At 44.0% G+C, this 11,926-nt stretch overlaps 1 protein-coding gene across 7 annotated transcripts in view; it reads right to left on the reverse strand.

The window, feature by feature from the left end:
- The window catches only part of BORCS5 (BLOC-1 related complex subunit 5), a 75,866-nt gene that overhangs the window by 11,324 nt on the left and 52,616 nt on the right, over positions 1 to 11,926 (reverse strand). The window lies entirely within an intron of this gene.

Consider the following 11,926-nt stretch of genomic DNA (forward strand, 5'->3'; position numbering starts at 1 on the left):
GAAAAGAAAAAATACATATCTGTTACAGATCTGCTGCCTAAATGATAACTTGCACAACTCTTATTTCAGGCTACCTAATAATTCTGCTACAAAACACAACCTTCAATTTCCTCATTTCCTGATTTTACCCTGCTGATATATTACTTGTTCAGAACATTCCTATATCCAGCCAGAGCTTGAATACTATAGGACAACAGCAGTTATAAATGTTCTTTACACTTAGGGTTTTATTTTATCATAAATTTCAGGTTTGTACTTTTAATACATAAAAATGACTAGCTTTAAGCAAGTTGGTTTTCCAATGACAAATAAGTTTTGGTTTGAAAAGAGATGATCACTGTCATTAATGAGATGTTTCTCAGAAAGCACTGCCATTCTCATTTCAGAGTGAAAATACTCAGCATCATTACATTTGCAAGCCATCTGCTGTTATTCTCAGCTTCACACTTGGGACGTGATAGTTGTAGGTCTTCTTTCCCAGATGTTCTACAGAAAGTCTTTCAAAATTTTTCAAAAGGGGATGCTACCTTTGCCATATTTAGCCAGGGTTAGACACACCAGAAGAAATTTTCTCCTAGAAAATGCTCTTAAATCTGTTCTCACAGGATGCAAAGGAGGTAAGTTTTAACCATTCCCTACTGCTTGTGAAGTGCTAAAGGATTACCTAGGACTCCCTCTTTTTTCTCTGAGGAATTGCAGACAAAGATGGGTTCAAGCTCCTTGCCACACTTAAACTACCAGTCCAGCACATCTGACTGCATCAGACCTATCTCCCATGTGCTGTGTAGATGGATGAAAGCAAGAAGGATGAAGTGTGAGATATGCAAGGACCAAGCCCAGCAGTTAGGAACTGGGGATTTCTGAACATCTGAGAACCCATTTTGCTCTTCCCCTGACAGTCACAGTTTTGACATGGAAGTCCAAATCAACTTCCCTTCAAGTGGGGAAACTCAAAGGTATGTTCAGTTCTAATAAAGTCAGTCTGTAATAACCTGAAAAATTGCTGAAAGATCTTTTTGTAGCTCTACATCAGCTCTTCCATGTTTAAAGAGAACACAAAATGAGCCAAGTACCTCCCAGTGATGTTAAGGGGAGGATCTACTCCTTCATTCCCAGAAGAGATACTTTCAAGACTGACTCCACTGTACTTCCACAGTGCTGAAGCTCAAGTGTCCCAGCACATTTCTGGAGGTCACAACATCAGCCTTTGGCTTCAGGAAAGCCTCAAGGAAATCTTGAGCACTGTAGATCATTTACAGACTAAGCTCTTCTGAGGCTATAGACTCTTGTTCAAAATACGGTAACAACAGCACATACCACCATCAGTGATCAACGACTCAGACAGAAACTGAGTGTGTGAGTACTGGTAACCGATCCACTCTAAGCATTCATTTTCATTGTATTAAGCTGCAGTGGCCTCCAGATTCACAGAAAGTTGAGTATTTCTTTCTCCTTATGTCTACAGATCTCTAGAATAAATTGATCAAATGCAAGAAGATATTTGAATTTTTGCACTATGATCTGGCAGGAGAACTTATACTTGAAAAGTAAGTAGTTCACCTTCAGTTCCCATGTAGCTTAGGTCAGGTATAAGCAAGAATTAAATTCTATGGACTGGATTAAGCAAAAGGAAAGGCTATGCCCCAAGAAGCCTTTCTGATCTTAAAAACTCTTTAAAAATTCTTTGCCATAACTGTTTTTATGTTGACTTCTTTTACAACAACTACCTGAGCATCTTTTTCAGCTGAAATTAATCTGATTTGGGATTTTGTCTTTTAGACAATTTACCAGTCAGTGCGACTGTTCTTCAAATGCATCACTTGCTGTTCCAGTTAAAAAAAAAAATTAAAAATATTATTTCTTGTCAAGTACACTACAGTTTGGCACAGTTCATACACTCAATTACAGTGAATTCTACTACACTGTAATCCAGGCTTCTAGAGGTAGATGACACATCCAGTCAGGAACAACACCCACATGAATTAATTAATAGTAAATCATATGTTTCATATCTCTAGAGCAGTGGTACAATAACTAATGTTCTAATAATGTTCTCATATAGAAACATTCACACCTCAGTGACACAGAAACATTAAGGAAACCCTACCCTTCACAGAAACCAAGACAGATTACTTGCACTAAGGCTTTGTAATACTTTCAACATGAAGTCATCTCTGTAAATCACATCTGATTATTATCAGAATTCTAATTACAGGGCTCCTAACACAAGGTTCACCCAGCTCCATCAAGTCTACCAAGTAGCATCTTTAATTCATCGGTGCAACTCCAAATATTTGCAAATAATACAGAATGACCTATCTAAAATGAACGTCAAACTGGTGAAAAGCTCTTAGCTATCATTCCTGACACCTCCACACCCCACCCCAATTCTCACTTAAGGGTAGAGTTGACACCTTGAAAATTTCAACACTGAAGCAGGAGGTAATTTTTAAGAAAGAAAGTCTGTGAAGTGACTTTTCCTATATCTACACAATCCACCAGGGAGAGAGAAGACTATTTTCAATTGACACTAACCCCAGTCTTATTTAAGAAGAGAAATTGTACCCTTTTCTATCTTTATCTGACTAAGCCAAACAAGTAAAGCCCTTCCAGTTTCCTCCCCAAGGTTCTCCACTCTCTATGCATCCTTATAGCCCTTTTCTTGTATTATGAACTCGCCTTCCTTGAACATGATGAGAACTGCTCACAGTGTGTCAGATGATATCATCTCTCAGCCTTGCACAATACAATCAATATGTTCCTATTTCTCCTGGAAGCACCTTATGTGATACAGCCCAGGCTGACACTTGCTTTCTTCACTTCTCAAACCTGTTTCATGCCCCAATTCAACATCAAGTCTGCGAACTCTGCAATGAAATTCAACACTTCTTATTCCTATCTGAAGTTCTACAATGTTGGGGCAGGGGGTTCTTTGAGATTTTTTCCACCTGGGGTAACAAGGTTAGAATAAGAAATCAAATTTCCTAGTTTAAACAAGCTGTTAAAAGAAACTGAATTATATTCCTTCTGATACCTGATAATCATAAGCTCCATGCACTAGTCCTGATGAAAGTGTTACTAAAAGGCTTAGCATACCAGACTTTGGATCTTCAGTGATAGTTTTTTAAGCACTTAATTTTCTACTCTTCCTTGTAAGTTCAGTGGTGGAAAGGATTCCAGTTTAGATCTTTCCTCAAAAGGCCATAAAGTACAAGAGAAACCAAAGGACAAGAGAAGGAGACATGCTGGAACTGATTACACACATATATTCTAGGAGCAAAATGACACCAAATGACTGTATGTTAGTGCAGCAGATTTTAGACTGTCACAAGTGCAAACAATTTCCTCTTCCTTTATAACTGCTAGATCACTTCATGAAGTTCACATAAAATAGAGCACTGGCATCTACCTCAAGCACACACCGCAAGACATTCTATTTATTAAAGTAACAACTGTGAAGCTTTTTCAAGAGCATTTTCACTTTTGATGCTGGCTGGTTAAGACATCACCCCACCACCCATGTATTCAAGCTACTTGCACATCAGGCTGGAGCAAAATGAGCAAGATCAACCAAAGGATATGAAGCTTAACATGTTTCCAGCTTAATAATCCTGCACATTTATTTCTGCATGATGGTGCCTGTTAAGACTCCAGTCTTTATAAACAACATTTCATCTCAGATGAGATGAGGAATAAAGACCTGGATATATTGTCACAGCCCTCATCAATCAACTTTCAAAATGCCAAAGACTATATTTAAGGCATTGATTTCTTACAGACTGCTATGTTCCCTAGTTTTTTTCTAAAAAGCAATGTGGCATTAAATTCCTTGAAAATACAAGTGGCATTTCAACCCAGGGTCTTCCCCATTTCAGAAGTATTACACTGCAAGGAATTGTCAGTCTCCTTTCCCTGGATTTGAGGAACTGCTAATTTAAGTCTGTGAACCAAAGGGCTCAATTTTGTTTGAAAGTTAACATGGCCTTGGCTAGAACATCTTTATATGTTGTGTCAAAACTAAATGTACCTCCATTGTCACTTTTGCCAGGCTTAACAGGCTTGCTTTTGATTCTCTGAGCCCTTCCCTTTAATGGGCTAAAAGCTAACTTAGTGGTCTGATCCATATGAGCATATGGGCCTTAAAGCAAAGGCCTGAAGTTGAAGATGCATTTTGGATTTGGTAAGGCCATTTATCTTTTGCTGGCCTAATTCAGTAAGGTGGGCATGTCTGCTGAAAACAGAATTCACAAACAGTCTTGGAAACTCAGGTCGGAAAGCTCCTAGAGGGAAACCATAAATAACAGGAATGGCAATAAACACCTCACTCAGCAGAAACAAACCAAACCAAAGACCAAGCAAAAACACCTCCACAAAATATCCCCTTCATTTGAGTTGACTCTCTGAATGGACACTGCTCAACTGTGACCGGAGCATGGTATGAATCCCAGGCACTTCAAATCTTTCTGCCCAGAGAGGGAAGGAGTTAAGAAAAGTGATTGTGGTGCTTTGCACAGTAGAAACTATGGGTGCTTACAGCAGACATGCACTTCAAGTCTCATTGGAGCCTTGGTTAACAGGATGCTGCACTGCACTGATGTAGTCCCCAGCCAGGCAATGTCTTTCCAAAGTTTCTGGCTCATACCTCATTCATTCCTGGTGATGGAACAGCTCCCTGCACTTGAGACGGTTTTTCCCTTTCTCACCACCTTCAAGGTACCTTGTCCTTAAATTTTCACCAGGCAATGTCAAGACCTTTACAAGCTGTCCCTACCAGAGCCAGCCCTCTCACCTCTAATGAGACAGGTTTAAAGCCATAGGACCTGCCCTCAGCAAGCCCATCCTTCCCTCAGAGTGGAACAAAACCATGCTGATGACTTCTGTACACCACATTCTGCAGAAGGTTTTGCCACTAGTCAACGGGCACATCTGATAAAAACACACTCTGTGTCATAGAAACAAAGTAGTTGCCATAAAGGTCAAAAAGCTACATGGCATCCATAAAAAAAACCTCAAAATCCCTAAAACCCAAAACTGTTGGGCACACGTGGTGACACAAATGACTGAATCACAATTTATGAGTCTTAAATGCATGAGATAAGGTACAACATGCTTGTGTGTAAAAGTGATTTTCTTGTTAGTCTGTCAAATGCACTAGACTTGCTTCTTAGAGGATAATGACTTAACACCTATTCATAATCTTAAATAGTTGAAATATATTGCGAGACACGATGTCATGTACGTATGGCTGCGAAAGTTATTTATTTGCCAAATATTAAGGGATGTATTTCTGGACATCTTAACTACATACTAGAGAAGCCCATTACATTTACTTTTTTGCTGCAAACTGATAAAGAAAGAAAACCAACGACAACAAACCGAAACGAATAAAATCCATACACATATTGTTCTGGAATACTTGTTCAAGATAATGAACTATTCCCATAGGGGAGTTTATAGGTATGAAACAAGCCATATGCTGCAATTTGCTGCATGACAAACCAATTACTGATATTAATGCCTGCCTGGACAAAAGTTGCTTAACTACTGAGAATATAAAAGTAATATTTATTATATTTGAATAAGTGGGGGGGTTTTGCCCCCACAGGTGTGTGCTAGCTTAGATTGAGACATTTTACATTTCATCTCGTATTGTAAAAAGTGTTCTGTTTTCAAAATTATTGGCAGCATGGGATTTCTATGGCAACAAAAGCTACAAATAATAATGCATTTATATTTGTTGTTCGGGCAAAGCATGAGAGACTAAGTAACCCGCTTTGAAATACATTTTAAGAACAGTGTATTTAGGAACCACATTTGCCTTTAAGGGTACACAGTAAACTTCAAAAGCACATCCCCTTTGACAATGCTGGAAGTCTAATAAGAAATGCTAAAGATCTTTTCATTCAAAGCTTTTCTGAAAGGAGCTTAGGTAGCTTTCATCTTCCCTTTTGCTTTCACAGAAAGGATAAGCCTAAATTTTGATGTGTGACTAGTAATTTTTGGATACTTACCTTCAGATATTTTGTAAGATATCATTTTTGAGATGTTTAGTACCTTGTGCACAAAAAAATAATCTTTTTTTTAAGGCACTGAAACTAGACACAAAATCATGGGCTCTTTCTGAGAATTTAGCTCTGTTCCCCAGCTTTTACCTATTCTACTTGTCTCCTGTTCCCTGTTACTCACCATCCCCTATCACATGACTCTTGGAAGTCTCTCCCTGCCACCCAAAACACACATCCTCCACGGATAAAGACTTCATGTAGTCTTCATCCTGCTTCATTCCTACTTTTCCCCAGTCATACTTTTAGCGCTGATCAACATTTCCCTTCAAACTCATCTTGTACATCCTCTTTTTTTTTTTTTTTGACAGTGAAGACAACACCTCTTGCCATAAGTAAATTACTCCCTTCCAAAACAAAGCTCATTCAGGTACAAATAACTGTAATTGGTGAAGAAAGGCACCTGAATCAACTACCTGCAATCACATGTTCAATTAATGCTTTCCCCTTGTGCTGGTTTAAAAGTTAACCAGCAGGGGAAATGAACTTAACTCAAAAGAGAGATTGTAAGTCAGAATAACAATTTCATTTTAAGCATTTGTCTGTTTGAATACAGAAACTCCCTGATCACCATGTTGTTTCATGCATTCACATGGATGTTGTATTTGAGCATGTTCATATTTCCACAGATGGGGAATTATCTGCCTGTTTTGATGCTCTTTTTAAAACCAGGGAGAGGGATCCAAATTGCTTTATTAGTATACTATATTTATGTTATCATAACATCAGAAGCAATGAGTTTCATTGTAAATGTGTATTCAGTCCTGTTTGCCTGTCCTGGTTTGGGTTGTTACCTCTGGAGTCTCATTAAAAATCGCACCCAGCCCTTTGGGGAAACAGGGGGGAATGGTTGTTTCCAGCCTCTCACCTCCTTCTTCCCCTTCAGACCTGCTACAACAGTTTTTGAAAATATTGAGTTCCCTTTTGATGTTAAGGATAGCATAATGTTATTGTTAGTGTTGCTATGTCTGCTCTGTACTGTGTACACCATGTTTAGGGTCAGAACAGGGCCTTCTAGGGAGGTTGTTTGGACGCCTGCCCTGGGAGCAGATAATGCTGAGTGGCACGGGAAGTGGGAGGACATCGGCCAGTATTTGGAGAAGTTTTCTCCTCCAATGATCTGGAAATTCACCCCTGAACAACTGCAGGATCCAGTTAGCATGATAAGACTGGTGAAGGGGAAATGCTCTGGCAGCTCCAGAGATGGCCAACTCACAGCAACCTGCTGGGCCCTGGCCACTGCCTACCGGACACTACTTGACATGGTACAGCACTGTCAGGGGGAGGAGAGAAGGAGCAAATCCACAGGCACCACGTCCACCCAAACCACAGCTGAGTCAGAGGGAGAAAGAAATGAATCAACTGGCACCGTGTCCACACAAACCATCGAGGAGCCAGAAGAACAACCAAAACCAATAGCAGTCGCCCCTGTCCAGAAAAGGAAATCAAAGACTAAATCAGTCCGTATAGCAAATGATGATGAAGAGGCAGGACCTTCACATCCACCGGAGGAGACAGAGCCAGAAATAATCAGTCGGTCCCTATCCCTGGGTGAGCTACGTGAGCTCCGGAGAGAGTTCACACGACAGGCAAATGAGTCCATTCTGACCTGGCTGCTCCGAATCTGGGATGCCGCAGCTAACGATACAATTCTAGATGGGAGTGAAGCCAGACAGCTGGGATCCCTGTCTCGAGGCGTAGTCATTGATCAAGGGATTGGAAGGAGGCAGGAAACTCTCAGCCTCTGGCGGCGATTGTTGTCCAGCGTGAGGGAGAGATACCTTTGTAAGGTGGACCTCCACGTACAGCAAGGACAGTGGAACACGATGGAACAAGGTATCCGGTGCTTAAGGGAATTAGCTGTACTGGAAATAATCTTTTCAGAGGATGAAAGATTCCCTAAAAGTCCAGATGGTGTACAGTGCACATCCCAGATGTGGTTGAAGTTTGCACGACTTGGGCCAGAAATGTATTCCCGTTACCTAGCAACGCTGCAATGGAGGGAGGGAGAGGACAAGGTGGGTGCGTTGGTCAGTAAACTCAGGATTTATGAAGACACTGTCACCGCCCCATTACGAGCCCACGTCTCTTCTGTGGAAACCAAACTGGCTGAACATGTCCGAAGCCTGGAAGAGAAGATTGAAGAGGGACACCAGAAACTAAGAGAAGAAATTAAGGAAGGGATCTTCCATATCGCACCAGGACAAACAAGAGTCTCTGCTATTAGGAGCCAGCGTCCCCCAGCTAAGGAGAGAGAGCACACTCCACGTGGCAATCTATGGTTTTACCTCCGTGAGCATGGAGAAGATATGAGGAAGTGGGATGGGAAACCCACCTCTTCCTTAGCAGCCCGGGTACGTGAACTGAAAAGAGGGACAAGTGCCACAAGGAACTCTTCAAGGGTAAATGCTGCTCCAGTCTCTCGTGGGCAAGACTCCAGATGGTACAGGAATGATGATACGTCCGATCCTCTTGAAGGGACCTCCAGGTCATATTTACAAGAAGAGCACAATGAGTACCATGACCAGGACTAGGGGTGCCCTGCCTCTAGCCAGGTAGAGGAGAGGGACAATCGAGTCTATTGGACAGTGTGGATTCGGTGGCCTGGCACATCAGAGCCACAAAGATATAAGGCCTTAGTGGACACCGGCGCACAATGTACTTTAATACCGTCAAGACATGTAGGGGCAGAATCCATCTCCATTTCTGGGGTAACAGGGGGATCCCAACAGCTGACTGTATTGGAAGCTGAAGTGAGCCTGACTGGGAAGGAATGGCACAGACACCCCATCGTGACTGGCCCAGAGGCCCCGTGCATCCTTGGCATAGATTACCTGAGGAGTGGGTATTTCAAAGACCCAAAAGGACTTCGTTGGGCTTTTGGCATAGCTACTGTGGAGACAGAGGAAATTAGACAGTTGAACACCTTGCCTGGTCTCTCAGAAGACCCCTCTGCTGTGGGACTGCTGAAGGTTGAAGAACAATTGGTACCGATAGCCACAGCAACAGTGCACCGTCGGCAATACCGCACCGACCGAGACTCTGTGACCCCTATACATAAGATGATCCGTGACCTGGAGACCCAGGGGGTGGTCAGCAAGACTCGCTCACCCTTTAATAGCCCTATATGGCCAGTGCGTAAGTCCAGCGGAGAGTGGAGGTTGACGGTGGATTACCGTGGACTCAATGAAGTCACACCACCCCTGAGTGCTGCTGTGCCGGACATGCTGGAGCTCCAGTACGAGCTGGAGTCCAAGGCAGCCAAGTGGTACGCCACCATTGACATTGCAAATGCCTTTTTCTCCATTCCTTTGGCAGCGGAGTGCAGGCCACAATTTGCTTTCACCTGGAGAGGTGTGCAGTACACCTGGAATCGACTGCCTCAGGGGTGGAAACACAGTCCCAGCATTTGCCATGGACTGATCCAGACTGCACTGGAAAAGGGCGAGGCTCCACAACATCTACAGTACATTGACGACATCATTGTATGGGGGAACACAGCGGGGGAAGTCTTCGAGAAAGGAGAGAAGATAATCCAGGTTCTCCTAAGAGCTGGTTTTGCCATTAAACGGAGTAAGGTCAAGGGACCTGCTCAGGAAATTCAGTTCCTAGGAGTGAAGTGGCAAGATGGACGCCGCCTAATTCCAATGGAGGTGATTAACAAAATAGCAGCCATGTCCCCACCAACCAGCAAGAAGGAAACACAGGCTTTCCTAGGCGGCGTGGGCTTTTGGAGGATGCATATCCCCGAGTACAGCCAGATTGTAAGCCCTCTCTACCTTGTGACACGGAAGAAAAATGATTTCCAGTGGGGCCCTGAACAACAACAAGCCTTTGAACAAATTAAACAGGAGATTGCCCATGCGGTAGCCCTTGGGCCAGTAAGGACAGGACAGGACGTGAAGAACATGCTCTACACTGCAGCCGGGAAGAATGGCCTTTCTTGGAGCCTCTGGCAGAAGGTGCCTGGGGAGACCCGAGGACGACCGCTGGGATTCTGGAGTCGGGGATACAAAGGATCTGAAGCCAGCTATACACCAACTGAGAAAGAGATCCTGGCTGCTTATGAAGGAGTTCGAGCTGCCTCAGAAGTGATCGGCACCGAAGCGCAGCTCCTCCTGGCACCCCGACTACCGGTGCTGGGTTGGATGTTCAAGGCAAGAGTTCCTTCTACACATCACGCCACTGATGCCACATGGAGTAAGTGGATCGCTCTGATCACACAGCGAACCCGGATAGGGAATCCTAATCGCCCTGGGATCCTGGAAATTATCACCAATTGGCCCGAAGGTGAGAGTTTTGGACTATCCTCTGAAGAAGAAGAGGAGCAGGTGACACGGGCTGAGGAGGCCCCACCATATGACAAGCTACCAGCAGATGAAAGGCGATATGCACTCTTCACGGATGGCTCCTGTCGCATTGTAGGGACAAACCGAAAATGGAAGGCAGCCGTATGGAGTCCCACACGGCGAGTTGCAGAAGCGACTGAAGGACAAGGTGGGTCAAGTCAGTTTGCAGAGCTTAAAGCCGTTCAGTTGGCTTTAGATATAGCTGAACGAGAGAAATGGCCAAGACTCTATCTGTACACTGACTCATGGATGGTGGCCAATGCTCTGTGGGGATGGCTGGAGCGATGGAAAAAGGCCAACTGGCAGCGCCAAGGGAAACCCATCTGGGCGGCAGAGATGTGGCAGGACATCGCTGGCCGGGTAGAGAAGCTGAGTGTGAAAGTCGGTCATGTAGATGCTCATGTACGCAAGAATCGGGCTAATGAGGAGCATCGTAACAACGAGCAGGCGGACCGAGCTGCCAGGATTAAAGTCTCTCAGGTAGATCTGGATTGGCAGCACAAAGGAGAATTATTTCTGGCTCGATGGGCCCATGACGCCTCCGGTCACCAGGGGAGAGATGCAACATACAAATGGGCTCGTGACCGAGGGGTGGACTTAACCAAGGACATTGTCTCACAGGTCATCCATGACTGTGAGACATGTGCTGCCATCAAGCAGGCCAAGCGGGTGAAGCCTCTATGGTATGGTGGACGGTGGTCGAAGTACAGGTATGGGGAAGCCTGGCAAGTTGACTACATCACGCTCCCCAGAACCCGCCAAGGCAAGTGCTTCGTACTGACCATGGTAGAAGGAAGTACTGGATGGTTGGAGACATATCCCGTGCCTCATGCCACTGCCCGGAATACCATCCTGGGCCTCGAAAAACAAGTCCTGTGGCGACACGGCACCCCGGAGAGAATTGAGTCTGATAATGGGACCCATTTCAAGAATGGCCTCATAGACACCTGGGCCAAAGAGCACGGCATTGAGTGGGTGTATCATATCCCCTACCATGCACCAGCGGCTGGAAAAGTTGAGCGGTGCAACGGACTGCTGAAAACCACCCTGAAGGCACTGTGTGGGAAGACTTTCAAACACTGGGAGCTGCATTTAGCAAAGGCCACCTGGTTGGTCAACACCCGAGGCTCCATCAATCGAGCTGGCCCTGCCCAATCAGAACCTTTGCATACTGTAGATGGAGATAAAGTCCCCGTGGTGCATATGAGAGGAATGTTAGGGAAGACTGTTTGGATTAGTCCCACCTCAAGCAAAGGCAAACCCATCCGAGGGATTGTTTTTGCTCAAGGACCTGGTTCCACCTGGTGGGTAATGCAAAAAGAAGGGGACCTAATTTTGAGTGAGAATGGTCTGTAATGTTTCATTGTATATATGTATATATATAAGTGTATATAGTTTTAAGGAGACATAGTTTCTAAGGGGGTTAATTTGGGCATGACATGGATGGCATAGAATAAGGGGTGGATAATGTCCTAGTTAGAACAGCTGGGACCGATTCATCATTGGATGGGTGTA

Source organism: Corapipo altera, unplaced genomic scaffold (assembly GCF_003945725.1).
Source record: "Corapipo altera isolate COAL_440 unplaced genomic scaffold, ASM394572v1 317, whole genome shotgun sequence".
NCBI classification, from domain to species: domain Eukaryota; kingdom Metazoa; phylum Chordata; class Aves; order Passeriformes; family Pipridae; genus Corapipo; species Corapipo altera.